Source organism: Pseudophryne corroboree, chromosome 4, assembly GCF_028390025.1.
Source record: "Pseudophryne corroboree isolate aPseCor3 chromosome 4, aPseCor3.hap2, whole genome shotgun sequence".
NCBI lineage: Eukaryota > Metazoa > Chordata > Amphibia > Anura > Myobatrachidae > Pseudophryne > Pseudophryne corroboree.
Window position 1 is genome coordinate 826533693 of NC_086447.1, and position 16065 is coordinate 826549757.

At 43.0% G+C, this 16065-nt stretch overlaps 1 protein-coding gene and 3 long non-coding RNA genes across 5 annotated transcripts in view; 2 read left to right on the forward strand and 2 right to left on the reverse strand.

The window, feature by feature from the left end:
• Nucleotides 1–16065, reverse strand: part of MACROD2 (mono-ADP ribosylhydrolase 2) — a 3123444-nt gene that overhangs the window by 1929521 nt on the left and 1177858 nt on the right. The gene's annotated exons all lie outside the window — the stretch shown is intronic.
• Nucleotides 5691–6561, reverse strand: LOC134911810 (uncharacterized). The gene is made up of 4 exons (XR_010176859.1): nucleotides 6490–6561; nucleotides 6345–6408; nucleotides 6153–6271; nucleotides 5691–5924 (listed from the first exon to the last, which is right to left on the reverse strand). It is a non-coding gene; the product is annotated as an uncharacterized LOC134911810 (long non-coding RNA).
• On the forward strand, nucleotides 10599–12228 carry LOC134911811 (uncharacterized). The gene is made up of 4 exons (XR_010176860.1): nucleotides 10599–10630; nucleotides 10712–10775; nucleotides 10849–10967; nucleotides 11196–12228. It is a non-coding gene; the product is annotated as an uncharacterized LOC134911811 (long non-coding RNA).
• LOC134911812 (uncharacterized) lies at nucleotides 14576–15284 on the forward strand. Its single transcript, XR_010176861.1, has 4 exons — nucleotides 14576–14612; nucleotides 14694–14757; nucleotides 14831–14949; nucleotides 15178–15284. It is a non-coding gene; the product is annotated as an uncharacterized LOC134911812 (long non-coding RNA).

A 16065-nucleotide genomic window follows, 5' to 3' on the forward strand; every position in this document is an offset into this window, starting at 1 on the left:
TATGGACACAACCAGGATACACGTGCTGCGCCACTTAACATAAATTAATTCCCTATGTCCGACATCAGCAGTGCGTCCACCCCTTAATCAGACCTATTAAAATATCCAAAATTAGCAAATGTAGATGGATAAATGCTGATCCTAAATTTTCCTCCTTTTTCCCCCCTTAATGTTACAGTAAACAACAAATAACTAAAAATGAAACTGTGTGATCACCTCTGGTATCACTTTGTGCTATCCAATTCTCCATATTCAATACATTTTGACAAGAGTGATTTACATTGGCACCAAGGTGGTATGTTTGATTGATTTTGCCCAAAATGAGGTCTGATGCTTTGACAGTAACAAGTGAATACTTCACATAATGCTCTAGTAAGCTGGACAGGCAAATGCCGTTCTCTGCTGCTGCTGCTCAGCCACTTTCCACCATGCATTAAACAATCAAAGTAATTTCCTTCAGATATTATTGTCAGGACAGCAAGCGCCAGATTTTAATTCTAGAGTGAACGCCGTCATAAATAATTATGATTTGTAAGTCAGAGGACAAAATTACGGTTTAATTCTGATGCTTCAAGAAAGATTTTCTGTTTTGGATTTCATAAAAATGACCTGAAAAAAACCCTGTAGCTTATTTGTGTTTGCATATTGTAGACTACGAGAAGCAATATTACAGCGGATTCATTTTGCCATCTAATGAGCAGGCGCAAGAATAAATAAGTTAGAAGAAAATGTATATTTTAGACACAAAGGGCCAGATGTTATAATCCTTAAAAAGTGATAAAGTGGTAGAGTAATAAAGTGCCAGCCAATCAGCTCCTAACTGCCTCCGGCACGAACAACAACAAAAAGGGTGTGGCCAATGAAAATGGGGGTGCGGTACACATATGGGGGCCAGATACACATATGACCCCAATCGTGCCAGATACACACATGCCCCACCGTGTGCCAGATACACATATGCTCACACAGCACTAGATTTGTCCCCACAGTGCCAGATACACATATGCCCCACAGTAGCAGATACACAAATGCCCCACAGTGGCAGATACACATATGCCACATAGTGCCAGATACACATATGCCCCACAGTGCCAGATACAGATATACCCCACAGTGCCAGATACACAAATGCCACCATGCATATTCCCGCCCCCCTCCCCCCACATCCGCTGCTCACTACTGCTGCTGTTGTCGCTGTTGCTGCTGCAGTGTGAGGGGAGGAGAGGAGAGTGCTGCGCGGTCCCTCAGTGCTCAGTCCGACTCGGGTCTCTGGCGGTGGTGTATATCTTCTCAAATGAGGCACCGGTTTGTTCGCCAATCAGAGCTTATGGACCGGCAGTCAATCAGGAGCTGCGGATGCCGGTCCGCGAGCTCTGGTTGGCTAATGAACCTGCACGTCATTTGAGAAGATACACATTGACTGAGCACTGAGGAACCGGGCTTTTTTTATGCTATCGGTGGCCGCGTTCTTATGGGGGGGGGTGAAGGTGAGCTATAGCATTCTGTGTCTGGGTGCAGGGTGAGCAGGGGGCCCTTGAAGCAGCCTGCGCCCCATAGCAGCTGCACCCACAGAAGTTACGCAACTGAGTCCATTAATCTATTCAGGTACAAGCAATGCCAGTGTATGGCGAAATTTGTGGGTTTTATACTAAATCTTTCTAAAGGCTTATTTTTCTAAAATATACTTTTTTAACTGTATTATCATAATCATGTCTATATTAAACTTGTAATTGTTTTTACTGGACAACCTTTCAAACTTGAAACCTACGTTATTTACATCAGATGTAAGCTCTGTTATTTGTGTTTTTATATGTTTTTGGTTTATTGAGAGTTGACTACTCTCTTGTTCCGCAGCAGCTGGTAGATTAACCTCCCATATAAGCACCCAAGTTTTATCTTATTGATAAATCTTTTTTTGCCAATAAAAAGAGAATATACTTTTAATTCTGTCCCTGTCATTCCTCTGTTTGTGCCGGACTCGCTAGGGTGCTCTGAAGGAAGGTACATTGGTTTTCTGCATAGCATCTTGCATTTGTCATTTTGCTTGCTCTCTAAAGGGATGTAAAAGTTATACATGTACTATATGCCAGCTTTTACTTGGTAGTTTAAATGCTTTATTATATATTTTAACGAGTTGGGCTCAAGGTTAACGTGACTTCTTTACTGTGCAAGAGAGATTGAGCCATAAATGATCTGCTGAAAAACACTGCGGATAACTCTAATACCCACTCCTCAAATAAATTAGAAGGCAAAAAGTAATGTGGTGGTAACTCCAATTAAAAAATATAAACACTGACTTTTTGTTTTAATTTATATTAAAATAAAGTCCTGCGTTACAGAACATGGAGGTTTTAGCTCTACTGCTGAGAATTAAAAGCTTGATAAATGAGGACTGTGATAATTTGTGCTTAACTTGTTTCCCCTCGGTGATTAAACATCTGCCTGAATAATTTACACCTTCAGCTCAATAGACAATGTACAATGGACAGTAAATGAAGGCTATGTATTTGGGTTTTGTAAACAGAATTCCACCAACTGACAAATAAAATAAAACAAACAAACAAAATCCTGTAATAGTCCATTAAATTGGATGGGAGAAAATGTATAATTGGAGTGGTTTTTCCCTACTAAATCAGTAATAATAAAATAATGATCTGTCCCTGCACCCTATCAAGGATAGGCTATCATCTAGGAAAAGACAGTACTGTCCAAATGGGCAAGTTTCCCGTATTTGGAATCCCAGGACTTGCAGCATGTAATTGATATTTGCAAGTTTTTTAAATGTGACCAGAAGCATAGGTGGCGAAATGAACCCCCAAAACAACCCCTCCCCCTTCCTGCCCTCCCCGCTGGGCATCAGTCAACGAAGGGATAGACGAAACACATAGGGTTTTTTCTGTTAGGCTGCCTTTCATTGCTTTGTCCCGTTTGATAAAGTTAGCAAAGTGGCCGGCTTTGCATTGCATGATGGTCTATGTATTCCTAGAGCGAGGCTCAGTGCACTGTAGCAATAAGATCCTAAGTCTATGCCGAACTACAACTTCCAGCAGCACTCGGGTAACCTCTCGGTGTTGGTTGGATATCTTTTCTGTGTTGGGAAGCACTATTGGCTGCATGTGTTCCCTTTTGTCTGTGAGTGAGGAGAATGGGAGAGAGCAGTGATGTCTGCATTAAGAGGCCTAATCAGCAAAAGCAAAGACAACTCAGATTGACTGATCTCTGTTACCGTGTAGATGGTGTGCCAAGTTACTCCAGGTGACCAGAGATGGTGACCATAAGCAATAATTTAAGGGTGTCACAATGAAATATCTTGGCCCTCACCCAAGCTGCAATGCCTTGATTGTGTCTTGTGACTGGTCCTTCCCACTCACTCCCTATCATCTTTTCCCCTACCCAGAATTTGCATGAGGCTGTGAGATTCATGGGGGAAAGAGAGGGGCATGTAAGGAAAACACTTTCCCAGATAATACAGCTTTAAGTAGCATCCTAATCAGGTCCACATGACCCCTCAAGATAGTCAGCTTGTTTGAAGTCTTGAAGTATATACTGTCTATATTATGTGTCTGCTGCAGAAGAAAGTTGCATACAATGGTTGGCCCCTGAAAAGGACATACTTTCAGTTTGGAGGGAGGAAGGAAGATTAAAAAAGAACTTATTCATAAGGGTAATAGATGCATGGAACAGTCTCCCAGCAGCTGTGGCAGGAACAAATACAGAAAAAAAAAAAATTCTAATAAGCATGGGACATACTGTATATATAGTATATATATGGAATCTGCCCAAGACAAAAAATATTGGCAACAAATGCTTAGAATGCAGCAGCCCCCCAAAGCCTGTGCTGTGACCTACAATACAAGCACCAGGTGGTGAGATGTTGCACTATGTACTTTGTATACTATGCTAGTGCAGGATTAAAATACATCATATTTGGGGAGAATGTCACTGACCAACCATAGTGCCATTGGAAGTGTTCTATGAGCATCTGTTTTAGCCCTGTCACACATGCAGTTATATCCTGGGCGTGTGCACGCAAAGGCGCATCAACCCGGTATTTCTGCGTGTGTGAAAGGAAACAACCCAGGACCAAGGGCCCAATTCAGCATGGATCGTAGATGTGTGGAAAATTGCAAATCAACGATCCATTACACTGACAGTGCCGGGCCTACCCCCCCCCCCCCCCCCCCCCCGCGAAAGCATGGAACGATGGCGATGCTTTCACATGTTTAGGGTGGCCCTCTGCCTACGCAGTCTAGCTAATGCAGGTGACTACTCTTCATGTTTCGGGTCGCAGCGGCAGCCAGTATGTGATGTTATGCAGCCGCCGCAGCACGCCCTGCAAGCAGTCCGTACACACCTGTGTTGTCCGAACCATGCCCCCCCCCCCCCCCACGCCACTACAATGCCCTTTAAACACAGAGTCAATGCCCCGTCCAGCCCCGCAAACGCCTGTGCCTGTCAATCAGGCAGAGGCGTTCGCACAAGTGGGCTTCGGCACGCGAACGCAATCGTACCTGCCGTCCATGCTGAATAAGTCCCGGGTACACGATCCTGCTCCGTACCAAAGTCATGGAGCTGAGACCTGGGAATTTGCTGGCTTGCTAGACCCTGCAAATTCCCAGGTCTAGCAAGCCAGCAAATTCCCAGGGCCAGGTCACATGTCTGAAAAGGGTGTAACACATCATTGAGCTATTAAAAGCAGCATAACAAATACAAACTCAATAACATCAAGAGCAAATACAAATAAACATAAAATAGAAGAGGAATGCTCCTTCAGCAAAACATGTCTTTTACCAGTCTGTGATGGACGTAAATAAGAAATGAGAAGGCATTTTGCAGATTTGAAATTAGTTGTGAAAGCTTTCTGATTAGTTGATAATCAAATCTCTATTTTAGTAGGACGCAATCAGGTCTGCTACTACAATTTGTTATCTAAGCGAATGCCGCAGCTGCACTAAACACATAATGGATGAATTTGATCTAGCTGCAAATAATTCAATTAAGGATGGACTGCTGTTTTAAAATATTAGATTTAGCTTCATTTACCGTATGTTTGCACAGTTCACATTACCCAGAAGTACAACAAATTGGTGCCTGGACAACAGGGTCTTTCATTAAACGATTTTTCCCCTTTATAAACATGTTCCTGAAATGTTAAGTTAGCAATTAACTTACAGAGAAAAGGCTTTAAAAAAAAAAAATAGCACTCTGATGCCGAAGAGTCTGATCGTTGCCAGGTATGGACCATGTGTTCCTTTTATATGGCACTGGCAAGGTTTCAGGGAAGGTTATTCACTGCTACAAGGACTGAAGTCTGCCTGAAGAGAGATGATATATTGCTGTGATGGTGGAAAGCCAATCCACTCCAAAGTATACACTGTAGGGAACTGATACACAAAATAGGTTTTAAAGAGTGAAAAAGGAAGAACACAGACATACCGAGCTTGGTACAATAAAAACAAACCAGCAACTACATTTTCCAATATGTTCCATACAGCTGCTTCTGAATCATCAGCCCAGAGCCAGGTTCTTTTTCCACTGTGGTCACATTGAAGGTTTTATGTGAAAAATTACATAAAAAGGTATTGTTGCGAGTAATGTAAACTGTCAAGCCCACACATATGGCTCTGATTCATCAGGCATATTTTGTGTGTGTGTGTGTATATATATATATATATATATATAGTCTTGGAAGATCCTGCACTCTCATCAAAAGTAATAACGACGGCGGGTGCTCCTAATGACCTGAGAGGCCACCAATATACCACAACAACCACCTAGGTGGAAGGTGCACTCACGCCCAGAAATTAGTCTCTGAAGTCACTTGTAAATTCAGTATATTTTTATTCGGGTTCACTGTTGATGCCGTATTTCATCGACGTTTCGGTCCTTATGCGGACCTTTATCAAGATTGGCACTTAAATCACCTATACAATCAAAAACAGTTACAATTAATATGTATAAGAACCCAGATTTATTCAACACCAACACCACCAGTGCCTCCCAGGCCCTGAAGACTGTCACAAAAACCAGAAAACGTATTAAAAAGCTGTTTTTTTATATATGTAAAAAAGAGATACTTGGAAATAATCCACGTGTGATGAAAGAGACACCTCCACCGTTAGGACTATCTGTTTAGATAGGCAAATGATTACCTGGACGGCAAGCCAGATCACTCAGATGTGTGGAATGGCCTTCAAAGTTGGCAACATGCCTGATCACATAATGAAGTTAAAAAGCCTATAACGTAGGGGAAGCTGCAAGGCGTAGTCACCTATTAGATAAATAACAGAGTAACTACACCATAAGAAAATACACTAACAACGTCATTTTGGAAAAGATCATACCTAGTTACATGTAGAAATAGCTCATGGCAGCTTGTGGGCTCTGTACATGTGTCAGACACTCAGTCTGTAAGGAGGCACAACAGGAAAAGATAATCACCAACCGTAATCATGTGTCAGAAGGGAGCTGCAGGAGAACCATACTCACTGCTCAAGTGTCCAGAGCCAAATGGAAGCTGCATAAAGTTCAGCCTCAGCTGAGCACTATTTAAGGATCAACCACAGGAAGTGCCAATTAGGGAGATTAGTATAAACCCAGTCTCTCATTAACTGATCACCTCTCAGATAACTAACTCAGACCAACTGGGAAAAACGTTACAGGGTTCACAGGACAGGCAGTGGCTATCGCTAACGCACGGCTACTTAAATGAGTGTATTTTAACGATTTAGAAGGGCAACTGCCGGAGACGCGTCTTTTGCGTTCCACCGACCGGAACACCATGCGTTCCATTCCGCGGAAGTGGCGCTGGCCGGAAGTCTCTGCGTTCCACTCGCGGAAAGAACCGTAATTAGGCTTATCCACTGGCTAATGTTTAAAGGAGGTGTACAACCTAGAGGGGGGTGTTCTCAGAGAATGAACACTCCCCCAGGTGGAATCATCAATGTACAGGTTCACTCATAGCTCACAGGGACTCGGAGGTATACCGGAGGTCTCCTCACGTATAATCCTGGATTAACCTATGTGTAGCCTGTCAATCACCACAGAAGAAAAAGAGTGCAAATGTAAATAATGATCCATAATATGAAATGTCAAAAATGTCAAAAATGACATAAGAGGGCACCAGATCAAATGACCCTACGCATACAAACTAACATATATCTGATCAACAAAGGCAAATTGAATACTGATGTGAGTGTAATATCTTTATAGTAATACATTGGTATAATGTAGTAAAAGATTTTAAATAATAAAAGGGAATAGTGGGTGGTGTGGTCATTGAAATTGGTGGACCCTCGTGACTAGTATAGGACCTGGGAAGGCTCCGGGAAACAACAGAAAAATATATATAAAAAACATAAGCAAGGACGTATAAATAACTGTCCTTACTTTCTTAATCTCTATACATAAAAAGAACATACAAAAATGAAAAAAATAAAACATAGAACATAGAACATATAAAACACAAATCGAAACCCAGCCTGTATGTGCTGATTGTATCACAGTGCCCTATGTCCCTGAAACATACAAAGTGTGTTCCAAGGTATCCAATCAACTATGGCAAAATAAAATTCTAAAGAAAAATATTAAGGGGGTTGGCCTCATTGAGGCCCTTTGGTGACACTGTATTGAGTTTGTGTATCCAAAAGCTTTCCTTCTGTTTAAGTAACAAGGTGCGATCGCCTCCACTAACAGGTGGCGGCACCCAGTCAATCAGCTGACACTTCAGGGCAGATACTTGATGTCTAACTGACAAAAAGTGCCGTGCTACCGGTTTGTCAGAAAAGCCCACATTGAGGGCCGTGTGTATGGATGACCGATGGTTTGCCATCCTGTCGCGAAAGGGACGCGCGGTTAGTCCGACATAACATAACCCACATGGGCACTTTAGAAGGTAGACGACATGATCCAGTCGACAGTGGAGATGATATCTGATGAAGATTTTTTTCCCTGTGTGTGGGTGATACAAAAAAGGACCAGTGATCATAGATCTGCACGTTGTGCACCCCCCGCAAGAAAAACTGCCAGGTTTGGCTTGCATAAGCTGGATTTGAGATGTGTTCTGTTCAGGGAAAATCGTGGGTCTCATTAGTAATTGCTTTAGGTTGGCCCCTCGTTTGTATGCAACCATAGGAGCAGGTGTTTTAAGAAAAGGCAAACTGTTGTCGGTGGCTATTATTGGCCAATGTTTCCGTAGGGCCTTTCTGGTTGCACTTGTGGAACCATCATACTGAGTGGAACAAATCATCCGATTGTTACGAATGGGGTTTTTAACCTGTTGTCCATGAAAAATGCTGTTCGCTTTATTGAGACAGCGAGTAAGTACACTGCTAGTGTACCCTCGCTCCAGAAAGCGAGAAGTGATCTCGTTACATTGTTGATCTTTGAGTGCTGCGTTGGAATTGATCCTCATGGCTCTGAGGTACTGGGATATGGGCAATCCTTCTTTGAGGGCTGGGGGATGATGGCTGCTAGCATGCAAGGTCAGATTGCGGTCAGTGGGTTTACGGTACAACGAGGTGTCCAGTCGGTCACCATTTCTGGTGATACTGACATCCAGGAAAGTGATGTTAGTGGCCGATACTGTGTATGTGAACTTGATAGGATTATCCAAAGCATTCAATTGGTTCACCATGTCAAGAAACTCAGACTCGGTGCCCTCCCACAGCAAGAAGACGTCATCAATGTACCGTTTAAAGAAGGCAATCTTGTGCCCATACCTAGGTAACAGATACGTATGTTCATAGTGCGCCATGAACAGATTAGCGTAGGCGGGGGCCAAATTAGACCCCATCGCGGTTCCGGCGATTTGAAGAAAATAATCATTTTTATACATAAAGTGGTTGCACGTAAGAACCAATGAGGTCAGTTCCAACACAAACTCAGTGGGGTAATCTTTGCAGGGGCTGTTGGAAAGAAATTGACGTATAACATCCAAACCTAAGTGGTGTGGTATAACGGTATAAAGGGACCCCACATCCATAGTGGCCAGAAGAGTGCCTTCACTAAGATGGGTAAATGTCCGTAGATGTGTGAGGAAATCCCCAGTGTCCTTTAAATAGCTATCAGTTTTTAATACCAAAGGCTGTAGGATACTGTCAATAAAGACAGCAATTGGCTGTAACAGAGAGCCTTCCGCGGCTGATCACTGGTCCTTTTTTGTATCACCCACACACAGGGAAAAAAATCTTCATCAGATATCATCTCCACTGTCGACTGGATCTTGTCGTCTACCTTCTAAAGTGCCCATGTGGGTTATGTTATGTCGGACTAACCGCGCGTCCCTTTCGCGACAGGATGGCAAACCATCGGTCATCCATACACACGGCCCTCAATGTGGGCTTTTCTGACAAACCGGTAGCACGGCACTTTTTGTCAGTTAGACATCAAGTATCTGCCCTGAAGTGTCAGCTGATTGACTGGGTGCCGCCACCTGTTAGTGGAGGCGATCGCACCTTGTTACTTAAACAGAAGGAAAGCTTTTGGATACACAAACTCAATACAGTGTCACCAAAGGGCCTCAATGAGGCCAACCCCCTTAATATTTTTCTTTAGAATTTTATTTTGCCATAGTTGATTGGATACCTTGGAACACACTTTGTATGTTTCAGGGACATAGGGCACTGTGATACAATCAGCACATACAGGCTGGGTTTCGATTTGTGTTTTATATGTTCTATGTTCTATGTTTTATTTTTTTCATTTTTGTATGTTCTTTTTATGTATAGAGATTAAGAAAGTAAGGACAGTTATTTATACGTCCTTGCTTATGTTTTTTATATATATTTTTCTGTTGTTTCCCGGAGCCTTCCCAGGTCCTATACTAGTCACGAGGGTCCACCAATTTCAATGACCACACCACCCACTATTCCCTTTTATTATTTAAAATCTTTTACTACATTATACCAATGTATTACTATAAAGATATTACACTCACATCAGTATTCAATTTGCCTTTGTTGATCAGATATATGTTAGTTTGTATGCGTAGGGTCATTTGATCTGGTGCCCTCTTATGTCATTTTTGACATTTCATATTATGGATCATTATTTACATTTGCACTCTTTTTCTTCTGTGGTGATTGACAGGCTACACATAGGTTAATCCAGGATTATACGTGAGGAGACCTCCGGTATACCTCCGAGTCCCTGTGAGCTATGAGTGAACCTGTACATTGATGATTCCACCTGGGGGAGTGTTCATTCTCTGAGAACACCCCCCTCTAGGTTGTACACCTCCTTTAAACATTAGCCAGTGGATAAGCCTAATTACGGTTCTTTCCGCGAGTGGAACGCAGAGACTTCCGGCCAGCGCCACTTCCGCGGAATGGAACGCATGGTGTTCCGGTCGGTGGAACGCAAAAGACGCGTCTCCGGCAGTTGCCCTTCTAAATCGTTAAAATACACTCATTTAAGTAGCCGTGCGTTAGCGATAGCCACTGCCTGTCCTGTGAACCCTGTAACGTTTTTCCCAGTTGGTCTGAGTTAGTTATCTGAGAGGTGATCAGTTAATGAGAGACTGGGTTTATACTAATCTCCCTAATTGGCACTTCCTGTGGTTGATCCTTAAATAGTGCTCAGCTGAGGCTGAACTTTATGCAGCTTCCATTTGGCTCTGGACACTTGAGCAGTGAGTATGGTTCTCCTGCAGCTCCCTTCTGACACATGATTACGGTTGGTGATTATCTTTTCCTGTTGTGCCTCCTTACAGACTGAGTGTCTGACACATGTACAGAGCCCACAAGCTGCCATGAGCTATTTCTACATGTAACTAGGTATGATCTTTTCCAAAATGACGTTGTTAGTGTATTTTCTTATGGTGTAGTTACTCTGTTATTTATCTAATAGGTGACTACGCCTTGCAGCTTCCCCTACGTTATAGGCTTTTTAACTTCATTATGTGATCAGGCATGTTGCCAACTTTGAAGGCCATTCCACACATCTGAGTGATCTGGCTTGCCGTCCAGGTAATCATTTGCCTATCTAAACAGATAGTCCTAACGGTGGAGGTGTCTCTTTCATCACACGTGGATTATTTCCAAGTATCTCTTTTTTACATACATAAAAAAACAGCTTTTTAATACGTTTTCTGGTTTTTGTGACAGTCTTCAGGGCCTGGGAGGCACTGGTGGTGTTGGTGTTGAATAAATCTGGGTTCTTATACATATTAATTGTAACTGTTTTTGATTGTATAGGTGATTTAAGTGCCAATCTTGATAAAGGTCCGCATAAGGACCGAAACGTCGATGAAATACGGCATCAACAGTGAACCCGAATAAAAATATACTGAATTTACAAGTGACTTCAGAGACTAATTTCTGGGCGTGAGTGCACCTTCCACCTAGGTGGTTGTTGTGGTATATTGGTGGCCTCTCAGGTCATTAGGAGCACCCGCCGTCGTTATTACTTTTGATGAGAGTGCAGGATCTTCCAAGACTACATTTGTTCGAACTACTATACGCAGTTCCTACTTCCTGACACCCATCCAACATACCGGATTGGACTTCCTCACCGATCACCACCTTTATTTCCGGGAACCTTACATGTTTTGTTTGTCATGTTTAGTATGTTATTAATCTAATTGCTATACCTGTTTGAGTTTTCCAGTCTAAAGAGTGTTATGACTCAGAGCGGGGTATATTTGTTGGACGATGGCCTACTGGCCAAAGCTGAAACTGGTATAGTTTCATTTACGGATGAGGACACTGAAAAATTACTATTCGATAAATTAGAGTTTGAGGCCTTACCAGCCGAAACCCCTGTGGATTTGTTTTACAAAGTGCTTAAACACAGACAAAAAGAGGTTGATTTGACTTTACATGGTCAATTTTTGTCGGAATACCTCAGGAGAAAACAAATCCCCCGGGGTTTCCGTATCTCTAACGTTCCAACATTGGGTAGAAACAACCCTGTCTTCTGCAGCCGGTGGTGTGGAGTATTGAACAAATGTTCGCTTGACCTCATGACCCTGGTAGTGGAGGAAGTTGGCATTGAGTTAAAGAAATTATCTACTGAAGTGGATATTACCATCAAATCTCACACCACCGTGCTGCAGAATGACAAAACCCAAAATTGGATCGAACGTCTACAGACACAGGTGGACACTTATAAACGTGATCTAATTTCTTTCAAACGAAAAAAATTGTCCACTGTAACTAACGACTACCAAACGCATACTGTATACCGCTGGTTACTTGGAAACAATACTAGTGAACGTCAGAATAGACAATACACTAGGCGAAGGGCCCAACCGTTTGCCCATGAATTTGTTTCCTCCGCCTCTACCTCAGACACCGATTATTACGAAGGGAACAACGACTCCACTCGTTTTTTAGATCGAGGAGGAGAGGCCTCCTCTACCCGTTCCAGGGTTCTCAGAAGCGGCACAGACCGCACCCGAGGAGAGGGGGGTACCAAGAGAAGAGGGAGGAGGAGACAGTAGGTGACAATGTCTTTAATCTATCTAGCGTAGAACTGAGTCCAGCGGAAACTAAACTTCTTGCCCGAGGTTTATCTTTCGTCCCCACATGCAGAATTAATTCATTCCAACAAACTATAGATCAGTATAAATTTGGCCGCTCCCTCCGTCTGCGGGAGTTCTTTGCTAACAAATCCACTAACAAAGAGATACCTCAATTCAGACCCAAATCGACATTCGATCCTCCATCCTCCAATCCCAGCATCAAAACCTATTTACGGTTAGTCCAAAGAGACTCTGAGAGCTCACCCCCCAAAAGGATGTTTGATAACCTGTCCATAGCCGAGAGGAAAGCATTAAAAACTTTAAAGGATTCTCCCCATATAGTCATCCGCCCGGCGGATAAGGGAGGAGCAATAGTCGTCCAAGATTGGACTGACTATGACATGGAGATCAACCGACAATTAGCAGATGACATGACCTATCAGAAATTAACCACCAATCCGGTTCCTAAAATTAAATCTAAAATCGATCAATTTCTGAAGTTAGGTTTTGAGCAGGGCTACATAAGTGAAGACACATTAAAATATTTGACCATCAATTCACCCAGGTGTCCCATCCTATACACTCTGCCCAAAATTCATAAGACATTAGTTCACCCTCCCGGCAGACCCATTATTGCCGCGGAAGGCTCTCTGTTACAGCCAATTGCTGTCTTTATTGACAGTATCCTACAGCCTTTGGTATTAAAAACTGATAGCTATTTAAAGGACACTGGGGATTTCCTCACACATCTACGGACATTTACCCATCTTAGTGAAGGCACTCTTCTGGCCACTATGGATGTGGGGTCCCTTTATACCGTTATACCACACCACTTAGGTTTGGATGTTATACGTCAATTTCTTTCCAACAGCCCCTGCAAAGATTACCCCACTGAGTTTGTGTTGGAACTGACCTCATTGGTTCTTACGTGCAACCACTTTATGTATAAAAATGATTATTTTCTTCAAATCGCCGGAACCGCGATGGGGTCTAATTTGGCCCCCGCCTACGCTAATCTGTTCATGGCGCACTATGAACATACGTATCTGTTACCTAGGTATGGGCACAAGATTGCCTTCTTTAAACGGTACATTGATGACGTCTTCTTGCTGTGGGAGGGCACCGAGTCTGAGTTTCTTGACATGGTGAACCAATTGAATGCTTTGGATAATCCTATCAAGTTCACATACACAGTATCGGCCACTAACATCACTTTCCTGGATGTCAGTATCACCAGAAATGGTGACCGACTGGACACCTCGTTGTACCGTAAACCCACTGACCGCAATCTGACCTTGCATGCTAGCAGCCATCATCCCCCAGCCCTCAAAGAAGGATTGCCCATATCCCAGTACCTCAGAGCCATGAGGATCAATTCCAACGCAGCACTCAAAGATCAACAATGTAACGAGATCACTTCTCGCTTTCTGGAGCGAGGGTACACTAGCAGTGTACTTACTCGCTGTCTCAATAAAGCGAACAGCATTTTTCATGGACAACAGGTTAAAAACCCCATTCGTAACAATCGGATGATTTGTTCCACTCAGTATGATGGTTCCACAAGTGCAACCAGAAAGGCCCTACGGAAACATTGGCCAATAATAGCCACCGACAACAGTTTGCCTTTTCTTAAAACACCTGCTCCTATGGTTGCATACAAACGAGGGGCCAACCTAAAGCAATTACTAATGAGACCCACGATTTTCCCTGAACAGAACACCCCCCTCTGAGAACACCCCCCTCTAGGTTGTACACCTCCTTTAAACATTAGCCAGTGGATAAGCCTAATTACGGTTCTTTCCGCGAGTGGAACGCAGAGACTTCCGGCCAGCGCCACTTCCGCGGAATGGAACGCATGGTGTTCCGGTCGGTGGAACGCAAAAGACGCGTCTCCGGCAGTTGCCCTTCTAAATCGTTAAAATACACTCATTTAAGTAGCCGTGCGTTAGCGATAGCCACTGCCTGTCCTGTGAACCCTGTAACGTTTTTCCCAGTTGGTCTGAGTTAGTTATCTGAGAGGTGATCAGTTAATGAGAGACTGGGTTTATACTAATCTCCCTAATTGGCACTTCCTGTGGTTGATCCTTAAATAGTGCTCAGCTGAGGCTGAACTTTATGCAGCTTCCATTTGGCTCTGGACACTTGAGCAGTGAGTATGGTTCTCCTGCAGCTCCCTTCTGACACATGATTACGGTTGGTGATTATCTTTTCCTGTTGTGCCTCCTTACAGACTGAGTGTCTGACACATGTACAGAGCCCACAAGCTGCCATGAGCTATTTCTACATGTAACTAGGTATGATCTTTTCCAAAATGACGTTGTTAGTGAATTTTCTTATGGTGTAGTTACTCTGTTATTTATCTAATAGGTGACTACGCCTTGCAGCTTCCCCTACGTTATAGGCTTTTTAACTTCATTATGTGATCAGGCATGTTGCCAACTTTGAAGGCCATTCCACACATCTGAGTGATCTGGCTTGCCGTCCAGGTAATCATTTGCCTATCTAAACAGATAGTCCTAACGGTGGAGGTGTCTCTTTCATCACACGTGGATTATTTCCAAGTATCTCTTTTTTACATATATAAAAAAACAGCTTTTTAATACGTTTTCTGGTTTTTGTGACAGTCTTCAGGGCCTGGGAGGCACTGGTGGTGTTGGTGTTGAATAAATCTGGGTTCTTATACATATTAATTGTAACTGTTTTTGATTGTATAGGTGATTTAAGTGCCAATCTTGATAAAGGTCCGCATAAGGACCGAAACGTCGATGAAATACGGCATCAACAGTGAACCCGAATAAAAATATACTGAATTTACAAGTGACTTCAGAGACTAATTTCTGGGCGTGAGTGCACCTTCCACCTAGGTGGTTGTTGTGGTATATATATATATATATATATATATATATATATATGAATATATGAAAAATGTAAATACTTTTATACTTTTGGCGCTAAACCATTGGGATGACAGTATGAAACGACAATACGTATTATGATAAAGTGTAAAATAATGTCCCCTTTATACGTGATCCAGTGATCCATGCTTGGTGCCTAGGATAATCCAAACATAAAAGACGGCAAAAGCTACTGGTTAGTAAGACCACCAACTCCTTCAAATCTGAAAAATATACAAAAAAACAAGTGCGCCTCCTAGTGCAACAATGTGGTATTCCACACCATGTGTGTGATTAAAGCTATAAGTGAACCCGTACCATGGGGGTCATTCCGAGTTGTTCGCTCGTTAGATTTTTTCGCAATGGAGCGATTTGTCGCAAACTGCGCATGCGCAATGTTCGCAGTGCGCCTGCGCCAAGTAAATTAGCACAAAAGTTTGGTATTTTACTCACGGCCTAACGAAGATTTTTCATCGTTCTGGTGATCGGAGTGTGATTGACAGGAAGTGGGTGTTTCTGGGCGGAAACTGGCCGTTTTATGGGAGTGTGCGGAAAAACGCAGGCGTTCCAGGGAAAAACGCGGGAGTGGCTGGAGAAACGGGGAGTGTCTGGGCGAACGCTGGGTGTGTTTGTGACGTCAAACCAGGAACGAAACTGACTGAACTGATCGCAGTGTAGGAGTAAGTCTCGAGCTATCCAGAAATTGCT